Source organism: Leptopilina boulardi, unplaced genomic scaffold (genome assembly GCF_019393585.1).
Source record: "Leptopilina boulardi isolate dan_hultmark-lab unplaced genomic scaffold, ZJU_Lbou_2.1 LbouV2_152, whole genome shotgun sequence".
NCBI classification, from domain to species: Eukaryota; Metazoa; Arthropoda; class Insecta; order Hymenoptera; family Figitidae; genus Leptopilina; species Leptopilina boulardi.
The window spans coordinates 145,690-158,531 of record NW_026137699.1 but is presented as its reverse complement, the minus strand read 5'-3'; positions in this window follow the sequence as shown (position 1 = coordinate 158,531).

The following is a 12,842-nucleotide window of genomic DNA, read 5'->3' as shown; positions in this document are numbered from 1 at the left end:
TTTTTAAAAAATTGATCCAATTTGCCTGAAATTTGTTACTTGGGGGTTTTTAGGGTCGCTGATTACGAATCTGAAGTCCGTTTTTGAAAATACAAAATGGCGGATCAAATATGGCGTACGAATTTTTAAAAAGGCTCAAATTTGCTTGAAATTATTTACTTGAAGGTTTGTGGGGTCGCTGATTACGAATCCGATGTTAGTTTTTTAAAATTCAAAATGGCGGATCCAATATGGCAGACGACTTTTGGAAAATGTAATGCAATTCGCTTGAAACTTGTTACTCAGGGGTTTTTGGAGTCGCTGATTACGAATCTGAAGTCAGATTTTTAAAATTTCTAAAAATTTAAAAATGGTGGATCCAATATGGCGGACGAATTTTTAAAAATCGTTTTGATTCGTCTGAAATTTTTTACTGTGGTTTTTTTGGGGTCGCTGATTACGAATCTGAAGTCAGATTTTTAAAATTTCTAAAAATTTAAAAATGGTGGATCCAATATGGCGGACGAATTTTTAAAAATCGTTTTGATTCGTCTGAAATTTTTTACTGTGGTTTTTTTGGGGTCGCTGATAACGAATCCGATGTTAGCTTTCAAAATTTCAAAATGGCGAATCCAACATGGCGGATAAGTTTTTTTAAAAACCATTAATTTTTGCTTGAAAAGATAGTTGTGATTTATTATTATTATTAACTTTTTGATGAATAATTTATGGTGGTGGTGGTGGTGGTGTGGAAGACCGTAACAAATTTCAGACGTATCAGAACGATTTAAAAAAATTCGTCCACCATATTGGATCCATCTTTGAATTTTTAGAAATTTTAAAAATCTGCCTTCAGATTCGTAATCAGCGACCCCAAAAACCTCCGAGTAACAAATTTCAAGCAAATTTAAGCCTTTTTTAAAAAGTCGTCCGCCATATTGGATCCGCCATTTTGTATTTTCAAAAACGGACTTCAGATTCGTAATCAGCGACCCCAAAAACCCCCGAGTAACAAATTTCAGGCAAATTGGATCAATTTTTTAAAAAGTCGTCCGCCATATTGGATCCGCCATTTTGAATTTTGAAAAACTAACATCGGATTCGTAATCAGCGACCCCAAAAACCTACCGAGTAACAAATTTCAAGCAAATTTAAGCCTTTTTTAAAAAGTCGTCCGCCATATTGGATCCGCCATTTTGTATTTTCAAAAACGGACTTCAGATTCGTAATCAGCGATCCCAAAAACCCCCAAGTAACAAATTTTAGGCAAATTTACAAGAGGTAAATTCGAAGGCAAATTTAAGTTATCACGATATGATGAATTCTCATATCGGGATCATTCGGGATACAATTTGTAATAGACGGAATTGTAAGGAAGTCAAGAGTTTTTTCAAATTCATTATATGTTAAACGAAAAGTTATCGTGACTACGTGTATTGTTACCGTCGTCATGTTATTAAGAGCCCCTACAGGTATCGAGCATTTTCGTTTGGCTAAACCCAATTTATTTGCTAAATTTTCAGTGACGAAATTAGCAGTAGAACACGTATCTAGTAATGCGCGACATTTAAAAAATTCCTTATTTTGATTCGCAACTCGTACACATACACTAGTCATTAATTGGTTATTGGGCTCGCGAATAATTACTGAAAATGCAAGGGGCCTTGTAACAACCGCAGAATCTCGGGAGGGAGTGTTGGAATATTTAAATAACGCGCTCATATTCTACGATTCTCACTTGATTCCGCTAGTCAGTTCCTATATCTCCCGCTAAGCGTGAGAGTCGACTTCCGCCTTCTCACTCTTACTTTTTGTTCTGCGTACGATGTGAGAAGATCGTCAATAAACGGTAGTATATTTTTGTGTTTAATTCTTGTGTTGTTCACTTATTTTTAATAACCCAAACCACCAGTAAGACAATAGATAATAATTATCAAAATAATTAATTGAAATTAATTTTTTGATTAAGGAAAATTTTTATTGTAGGCGTAATTATGAAAATTTGGTGTGAATTATTTTTAAGTATTTAATAATAACACGGTGCTTTTTATTTTATGTTGGTCATGCTAACAATAAGTGTTTTCAACAAATATTAATTTTACAAATGAACTGTAAACGAACATGATTGGATAAAAATACTCCAAGTTATGAAGGTTTTACAAATTTTTGATAATTTTTTAAAAAATCTATTCAAATAGGGCTCGTTGGATGCAGAATTTAATAGCGCTACAAAAGAAAAAATGTTTAAATTAAAATTAACGATGAAAACATCAGTTAAAGTTGAAAAATTGCGAGAAAAATAACAACACCATTCTTCTTAGTTTTTTGTGACCTACAACCTCCAATAGGTTTCATAAGAAGTATATTAAAAAAAAAATTTTGTAGCACCGTGTAATTTTTATTTTTTAATATTTATATCCTTCATTATTTTTTCGTTATTCCATTTGCAGTAGTATAGGTAAATAACTAATTCACACCAAATTTTCATAACTGCGCCAACAATAGAAATTTTTCTTAATAAAAAAATTGATTTCAATTAATTGTATTGATAATAATTATTAACTCTACTTCATATTTAGACCAAAACTATTCTTTTTTTCTACATTACACGCATATTTTAAAAGTGTAATTTGTATAATTTTCCATTTTTAAATTTATATATTATTAATATTAAAAAAATTAATTAAAACTGAACATAATCCTTGGCTAACTTTCATTTCAAGAATTGTTTCGATGGTTAAGATAATTTTTGCTTTGTTATATACTGTCAAAACAAAAAATCCAATTTTAATTTATCTCGACGTTTTCCGCAACCAATAAAATCACTTGTCACTTAAGAGCGAGATTTTTTTTAATAATAGTTGCTCGGTTGGTTAGGTATTACGTTTGCTTTCGTCAAACCCGTGTTCAATCCCCGTTCCCCCCAAATTTATTTTTAAAATTAATTTCGTTTTTTGAAGTCTCTAAAAAATTATTTAATCAAGTATGAGTCCCTAAATTTAAGAAATTATTTCTTTTTATTTTTGAAAATTAAAATTTCTTACATTTATTTATTTATTAAACTGATTCAAATTAAAAATAATAATTAAATAATAATTTTAAAACACAGCTATCTGGGCGAAAATTTAACGAATATTAAATTTAAATCTCCAATCAAGGTTCGAGCTGAACCTTTAACAAATATTTAATTTAAAGCTTCACTCAAGTTTCGAGCTGAACCTGTAACGAATATTTAATTTTAAGCTTCACTCAAGGTTTGCGCTAAACATTTACTCAAGTGCGGACATTTAAATATTTACAGAAGCTTTACTTAACCTTTATTCTAAATACTGCGAACATTGAAAATAAATATTTAATAAATATTTATTAAATCTTCGGTGCTACGTAGGCGGGGGTCCCGTACATGAAGTGAACTTATTTGATATAAAAACAAATGTTTAAAAAATATAAGTTTTGTATGTCAAATAATATAAGTGATACAAAAAGGAACAATTTCATGAAAAAATTTAAGAAAATTGTTCCTCTTCGTATCCCTTACATTATTTGACATATGAAACTTATTTTTTTTGAGGGGAATTTACTAGTTAAGGCCAGGCTCCTCCAAAAACCGTGTTTTTTTCAAACAAATTTTATTTATATTACAAAAAATATTTATAAATCAAAGTTTTTATAAATTAAAAGACTTATAAAAGTACTACTTGAAAAAAATTTTTTTTCTTATTTTTTCAAAATGGCAGCTCCTAAAATCGCTGCCGAAACGCGTCCTTCGTGTTGGTGGGTGACAGGATAACTCAAAAACGAATCATCTGAAAGCAAAAATCAAAACGGTTTCTTAATCTGTATCACATTGGCTATGGTGTGAACTACAATAAAATATTTTCACCAAAAAAAACAAAATGGCAGACTTTTTAAGTATTTTACCCTTTTTTTCACTTTTAATTGTTTATAACTTTTGTAAATAACAATGAATATTTTTGGTTGTAGTTCACACCATAGCCAATGTGATACAGATTAAGAAACCGTTTTGATTTTTGCTTTCAGATGATTCGTTTTTGAGTTATCCTGTCACCCACCAACACGAAGGACGCGTTTCGGCAGCGATTTTAGGAGCTGCCATTTTGAAAAAATAAGAAAAAAAATTTTTTTCAAGTAGTACTTTTATAAGTCTTTTAATTTATAAAAACTTTGATTTATAAATATTTTTTGTAATATAAATAAAATTTGTTTGAAAAAAACACGGTTTTTGGAGGAGCCTGGCCTTAAAAATGTTTACACTTGACTACCGGTATTGCACCTCATATTACCCTTATTACTAAGTATTACACGTTATTACAAAGTATTACAAGTTATTACAGTGATATTACATCTTAAGGTTACCAAACCAAACATTATGAAATATAAAGAATATTTGATTGTCTTTCTCGTAACAATAATTATCCAGAATGTTTTATTTTTTTGTGTAAAATAAATCATTTTTATATTGCCTTTCTATAAACATTCATTTAATAAACCTTTCCACAACTTAGAATTAATTTAACTAAGTTTACTAAATTTAACTAACTAACTAACCCTAATAGGGTGTAATCGTAAGTTCAGATTAGGCAAAATTAATAATAATTTAAATTTTAAATAAATATGACATAACAGAACATACAAATTCTGGTGCATCAGCCTGGGTTAAAATATTAAATAAATGATGCTTTTTAAAGAATTTTGCAATATTAATTAAAAATATAAATAATTAAATCAATAATTTAAAAAACAATTAATATTTTTTTTTATTCTTTTTTTTATTTATTACACTTGTCTGTGACACGAACAGTGTCTATAAGGGAGCCACACAAAAAAAGAGAAACATAAAATACAAATTTCTGTCATTCTGACATACACAAACGGTCGTCGAGTACAAAGATCGATACTTCTCACAAAACTCTTAATTAAAGTACGGTTATCATAAGATAAAACAATTAACCAATTCTCAGATGGAGAAAGATTCTTATAAAAATCGGAAGCAAAATTTTCGAGCAATTGTTCGCAAGCTGGACAGGAGGTTAAAATATGTAAAAGATCTTCGTCTTCCAGATTACAGCTGGAACAAGTAGTGTCAGGGAGGAAAACATACTTTTTTTGTTAAAATAAATACGGGTAATATGTCCATTTAAAAGTCTACATTGAGCAAAAATTTATTTTAAATAAAATGGAATGTGTAAGAGAAAACAATGAATAAATAAACAGTTAATAAAATAAAATAAAAACTCAGGGTAAATGAGGACAGATTGTCGTCATTAACCTAATTGAAAAAAATTAAAAATTCAAGTCAATTTATATTATGGGAGTCATAAGGAATAAGAAAAAAATTTGGTATGATTTTTAAGTCTGTTTTTTTTCAAATGCGAGACGAAATACTAAAATAGTTTGACTTTGATTTTTAAGTTTTTATGCATTGAGCGATAACTTTTTTTATCTTGCTGCCAATTGTCAAGATAAAAGCTTGGGAATACTCAAAACCTCTTGCAGGTGATTTGAGGTTAAAATATTGACGTTGAACTTAATTTTAAAATCCAAACCCCTGTATAGACATATGTTTGTTCACAAATACAAAAATTAGAAACATAAAACTAACATTTTTTATTCTACACTACATTACACTTACAAATTTTGTTTACTTTTTTCAAAAATGTTAACCAATGTCTAAAAAAAAGAGAACTTCTCGTAGTCAAGCTCAAAACAATCCTTTATTAGCAAATGAAATACTAACTAATAATCAAACTGCATTTGAAACTTATAATAGAAAAACTGACTCTCCACATCCTTATTCTAGACAAAATAATAGTGTTATAATTAGTGGCAATACAGCAAACGACGAAACAATAACTAATTTTGAAGAATATATTGACACAAATTTACTAAATTTAACTGACATTTCTTCTACCATAATCAGAACAATCTTAAAACCAGATAACGTAGAAACATATACTAAATCAGAATCTGAATCCGAAACAAAACCTCTAGAAAATAATACAAAAACCCCATATAACAATTTAGACAAATCAATTTCAGATAAAGACGATATTTTATAACTATTAATTAAAGACAAACAAAACAAATTTATAAATATTGCCGATTACTATAATAGAAAAATAGTGCAAGAAACACAAGAAACGATTTTTAATAATCAAGTCGTCTCACTTCGTGATGCCTTAGAAATAGTACCAATTTTTTCGGGCGATAACATACCTTTAGAACAATTTATTTCATCATGTAAAGAAGCCAAAAGCCTATTACCCCAAAATGCAGTGGCAAACTTAACAAAACTTATTAAAACAAAAATTGGAGGCAAAGCTCGACAATCTTTATTAAATGATTCCTATGATAACAATAATGAATAAATAGATAGCTTAAAAAATGTGTATTCTTCAAATAAATCTGTATACCAACTACAGGGTGAATTAGGAAGCATTTATCAATGGGAAAACGAAAAAGTTATTTCTTACGCAACTAGAATACCGGAAATAGGAAATAGAAGTTTAGATTCACATAGGCGAAGTAATCAAGGAAGAGAAGATCAAAATTTCGTAACTGGATTTAAAAAAGATATTTTATATTGTTTTATTAGAGGATTAAAAACAGACATTGAAACCAGATTAGAAAACGTAAATTCATTTAAAGATGCCATAAATAATGCTATTGAAGTTGAAAGGAAATTAGCAGCAAATTTAGCTTTAAGAGCTTCCCATAGGAACAGGGTGGAAAAATTAGAAACAAAAAAAGGTAAAATCCACATCATGAGGGAATAATTGATCTGTCAAATATGTAACAAAATAGGTCATTCAACCATAGTTTGTTGTTAATTAAAACAAAATTTTAATTACCAAAGTGCAAACAGAACAAACAATTGGAATCAAACATACAATAACCCATTTTAATATCCGCGAAATCAGAATCGACATTATCAAAATCAATGGAACCCACATCAACAATATCAAGAACAATGAAAACCTAAACATAACAATAGACAATATGAACAAACAAATTACAGATCTTCTGAATATCCACCTAATCAAAGGAATACCCCATATAATACTTATCAAGCTCAAAAAGAATGTTCCTATTGTAAAAAACCTGGTCATCTTATTAGTGAATGTCGTAAAAAAATATACAATAACCAACAAACACAAAATCATCAATACAGACCACAACAAGAACAGTATCAACCACAACAACAAAGATTTTAACCACGAAATCAAGGAAACTCCAGACTCCTCCCCAACACAGATGCTGCTGCAGGGGAAGCTCGTTAGAAGAAAATAATGAACCTACTACACAGAAAAGAAATATAAAATAAATATTAGTACAGGCAACCCCATTCCTTCAATAACTACAACAGTTAATGGTTTAAAATGTCCAACAAATATAATGATAGATACAGGAGCAAGTAAAAATTTATTAAAATTAAATACTATCGACCATGGAATTCAAATTGAACAAGATGAATTATTAAGATTAACAGGAATAATCACCCAGTATACACACTAGGAAATAATAAATTAAATATATTTGGTTTTCCAACAATTTTCCATTTAATGCAAAATAACTTTCCAATTACAGAAAACGGAATATTAGGTTCAGAATTTTTTTTACAAAATAATTTTAACATAAATTACACATTAAAATGCTTAGAAATAAAAGGTAAAAAATATTTTTTTTAAATCCAGAAAAACCTAAAAATACAATACATAACAATAATAACTAAATTAATAATATTTCTTCCAATAAAAAAATTGAAGATATTAAAAAACAACAAGACTTGACCATTTAAATGAAGAAAAATTATCACATGTAGAAAAACTTATTGCAACAAATTCTGACAGATTCCAACTACCAGACGAACCACTAGAAGCTACACCTCATTTAGTGCATGCAATTCCAACCATCGACGATAGACTAATTATAACAAAAAAATACAGATATCCACCTGTCCACAAAAAAGAAATAACTACACAAGTGAACGAACTTTTGAAAAACAAAATTATTAAACCTTTCCGGTCACCATACAATACTCCAATTTTTCTAGTACCCAAGAAACTTGATTCTCACGGCGAAAGAAAATGGAGAATGGTATTAGACTTCAGAAAATTAAACGAAAAAACCATTTCCGACAACTTTCCTTTGCCTAATATTTTGGAAATACTTGACCATCTAATGCCCGTTGTTTCTCAGTATTTGACTTAGCAACAGGTTTTCACTATATTCCAATGGACAAAAAAGATTCCTAAAAACCTAAAAATCGAAAATGACCTCTTTGTGTATTTAGACGACATAGTATTATATGCAGAAACTCTAGAAGACTACTAAAAAAAGATACCCCCTTCCTATGGACTGAAAAACAACAAAATGCTTTTGATAATTTAAAAGAAAAGCTATGTGAAAAACCTCTTTTGCAAAGACCAGATTTTACAAAACCATTTGTCCTTCCAACAGATGCATCAGGATATGACATTGGAAGCATACTTTCTCAAGGTAAAATTGCTTGGACAAGATAAACCAATTGAATACACATCCCGTACTTTAAACGATAATGAAAGAAAATTCGATACATACCAAAAAGAAGCACTAGCCATAGTTTATTGTGTACAACATTTTAGACCATATCTTTTCGGTAGAAAATTTACATTAAACCATTAGTATGGTTTCAAAATTCAAAAGATCCCTGCTCAAGAGTAACAAGATGGAGATTAAAATTAGCTGAACACGAATTTGATGTAATACATAAGGCAGGTAAAATAAATGTAAATGTTGAAGCACCGTAACCCTCTTGATAAAATTGAAAATATTAATAAAATTAATTACATATGTGAAAACTATTACAAATATACAGAATCTGATAAATTGTAATTAGATGTAAGTTTTAGTTTCGACTTGTGGCTAAGTATATCATAGGTATAGGTGTAAATTTTATAAGTTTCATGTCAAGTCAATGTATAAAACATATATTTTTCTTAATTAGAAGCTTTTCGATCACATCACGTTGATCATCTTCAGTAACACTAAAATATTAAACAATCGATTAGTTGTTATTATTGTGAACTTAAAAATTATTCCTGCAATATTGCATTAAAAAATTACAAAAAATATGGAAAATATTGCACGATGGTGACATTATTTTATATAAAAATTAGAGAAAAATAATAAAAGTATCAAGCATACACACAGCAGTTTAATATTTTAGTGTTAGTGAAGATGATCAACGTGATGTGATCGAAAAGCTTCTAATTAAGAAAAATATATATTTTATACATTGACTTGACATGAAACTTATAAAATTTACACCTATACCTATGAGAATCTGATAAAGAAGACTATAGTGAAGAAGAATCTAATGAAGAAGAATCCAATAATGAAGAAGAATCTGATAATAAAGAATTTAGTGAAAAAGAACCCAACAATGAAGAATTCAGTGAAAACAATTCTAATGAAGAAAAACTTAATAAAGGAAAATCAAATGAAAAAGAATCAAATAAAGAATCAAGTACGAAATCATATAAACTTCAAGAAAAACAATTCGATGAAGAAGAATCCATTGACAAAAAATCAAATTTAGTGAAATCTACAAGAAAAAGAAGAAACAAACAAAATGAAAAGAATATAAAAAAGACTAAAACCAACTGCAAAATAAATGTAGCTGTAACAAGAAAGCAAGCAAGGAAAAATTATAATGAAAATCTCGAAGAAAATAAGAAAATCGAACTCAATGAAGAAATAAAAAGGAAAAACGTTAAGAAAAAGAAGAATAAGACAAGAAGAGAAACTAGTGAATCTGAAGAAGTATATAAAAATACCAAGAAGCAAAAATAAAAATTATTAAAAGAAAAGCTCCCCTTCAAAGAAAAAGAGGGAGACCCAAGAAACAAAATCATGAAATAAATAAATCTAATGATTCTTCTAACCCAAAATATAATAATAAAAATGAAGAAAATTATGACACTAGTTCCAGTGACAAAGAATTTTTTACAGATGAAACCGAAAGTGAGTCCTTAGAAGAAATATTTTTACCTAAAATAAATCCAGAAATGAAAAACACACTGCATCAAGCAACAGATAATAAATCTCGACCCCCACCGGAGCCACCCTCTTCTCAAGATATTCCGACGGTAGAACAATTACCTATAAAACGAAACATAATAGAATGTAGAGACCAACTTACAATGCGAAAAGATAATTTCGCTTATTTTACTTCGATAACAAGCGAACCTAGAGATACGGGATCAAAATTACTTTTTCAAAGAAACGAATTGCCAAAATTTAAAAATTTCACCTTAGGACAAGTTAAGGAATATCACCGTGGTAATAAATATCACTTAGTATTACTAATTGATTGAAATATAAAACTGAACCTTACAGATAAACTAAATTTTATTAAATCAGCTATAAACTCATTATCTGTAAAAGCTAGAGAATTAAAATTACATTTAATAAGTATATCAAAAACTGCAGAAATAAACCCTATATCCTGGAATGAAATTTTGAATATTATAAATGACGTTTTTTCCGATTTCACATTAAAAATTATTATTTGTTTGGGAATAACCCAATTCCCATCCAAAGAGAAACAAAAAGATTTCATAGAAGAAGCACATTCTTCAGCATTAGGAGGACATAAAGGAGTATCAAAAACATACAACAGAATTTGTCAAAATTTTTATTGGCAAAATGTAAAATTAGACATACAAAAATATATACAATCTTGTCTTAAATGCCAAATAATAAAATTAGTGCGCGTAAAAACTAAACATCCTATGGTTATCACAGATACTCCAGGTACAGCGTTTGAAAAGGTCGCCATGGATATGGTAGGGCCATTACCTGTAATAAAAAAAGGAAAAGAATATATATTAACAATACAAGATAATTTTACTAAATATTCTCAGTAAGACGATTGGCTTGAATTAGCAACCTTTTCTTATAATACTGGTATGCATGAAGGAACACGTTGCACCCGATACGAATTAGTTTTCGGCAAATTAGCCAGACAACCATCTAGTAAATCTCTAGCAGACCATGAAAAACTCGAAACATACGATGATTATTTAATAAAACTAATAACTCGTTTACATGAAATCAGAGGAATAGCTAGAGAACATCTAATTACTGCAAAAGAAAAATCAAAAACATATGACAAAAAAATAAACCCACAAAATTTCAACATAGATGACGAAGTATTTTTATTAAGCGGACCCAAACCAAAGAACTTTGGTGATCAATAGACTAGACCCCATAAATTTTTAGAAATCCTAGGAGAAAGAAATATTAAAATTGAAATAAAAAATAAACCAAAAATAGTACACGTAAGCAGACTCAAAAAATCAAAATTACAAAACAAAAACTAAAATATTTTTCTGTTCTAGTTTAGGCTAACACCATCATAACTCGATCTACCATTTCCAGTTAAAGAAGAAAAGGAATACAAAATATATTTAATTTTTCAGAAAAACCAAACAAAAAAGGATAAATTTCTCTATGGTAACATTATTTTTTATTTACTACGAAAACTTTTTTAATTATCTACATTCTTTTCAAACTTACTGAAATTATAGTCACCCAAACATGCTTTTTTATCTTAAATTGTTGAGAAAACGATCGAATATTAATTCAGGCGCCTGAAAGCAGGCTATTTTCTATTCATTTCTTATTAACAGGTGTGTATGTGTGTTATCTGTTTCCCCGAAAACTGCGAGCATTTCTCGGAATGACTCAGTGATTGTTAAATTGTACGCGAGGAAAGTCACGTCGTGTTTGTAAAAACCGTATTTAATTGTTAAACGTTTAAGAGCACTAAGAGTTACAGTTAATAGTGATCTCAGCCTTCCATTCAACCTAATTATTCTAAATTGAATAAATGTTAATTATTGGACATATTAATTATCTTGTGATTATTCTTACTCCACGATTTCTAGCTCCTCCTTTAATACGAAAATAAACATGGTCCTTCGAGCGGGATTTGGAGTGAATAATACACTAAATAAACTAAATTTCTTCGAAATATTGAAAAAACAATAATCGTTGTTTAATTATTGTTTAAGTGTTGAATGTGAATGGAAAGTTAAATAGTGCAAAGCAGTTGTAACTGTTTATGTGAAAAATTAACTCTTTCCTCATGTCGTAAAATTCACCTAAATTATTATTAAAAATTCAAGTGTACTAATTAACAAATTAACAAGCTGAAATGTTGATGGACGCTATCATTTCCCCTCCGAGGATATTTTGCCGTCAATTTAGTGCCCCTCTCTCACTGTATCAAAGAGTTTCCCGCTTTGATGTGGAAATTTCAAAAGGAGGGAAAGACTGGCAAGCATCGAGGAGAGGAGAAGTATCTGGTGACGCTTACGAGTTCCCCGCCAAATTTTCATTCCTTCTATGCTGCTGTTGACCTTGTTCGCCCAGCTGAGGAAATCATCAAGGAAACTCAAAGCGCAAGTATACTGGCCGTTGCTGTCAGAATTCGTTTTCTCACTGTTGAGGTTCTTTCCATTGCGTTTGTCATTTCTGCTTTCACAACATTGCGGATAATCTCCGATAAAACAATTTATTGTACACATGAGTATTTGGTGAATTTAATTAAATTTAAAAACCACTATTTTCTGTTTTAACACTATAACAATTACTGTAATAATTTTATTTAAAGTAGAGTGTTGATTATTGTATTGTTAATTTTGAAATTATTTCCATTTTTTTGTATAAATTTTATGAGATCAAAATGGATCAATTATTAATTGAAATGGAAAATTATTATGATCAAATAAATAGAACAATAACTAATTTCAAAAAGATCGGTAAAGGCAACGTAAATACAACAATTGTCAAAG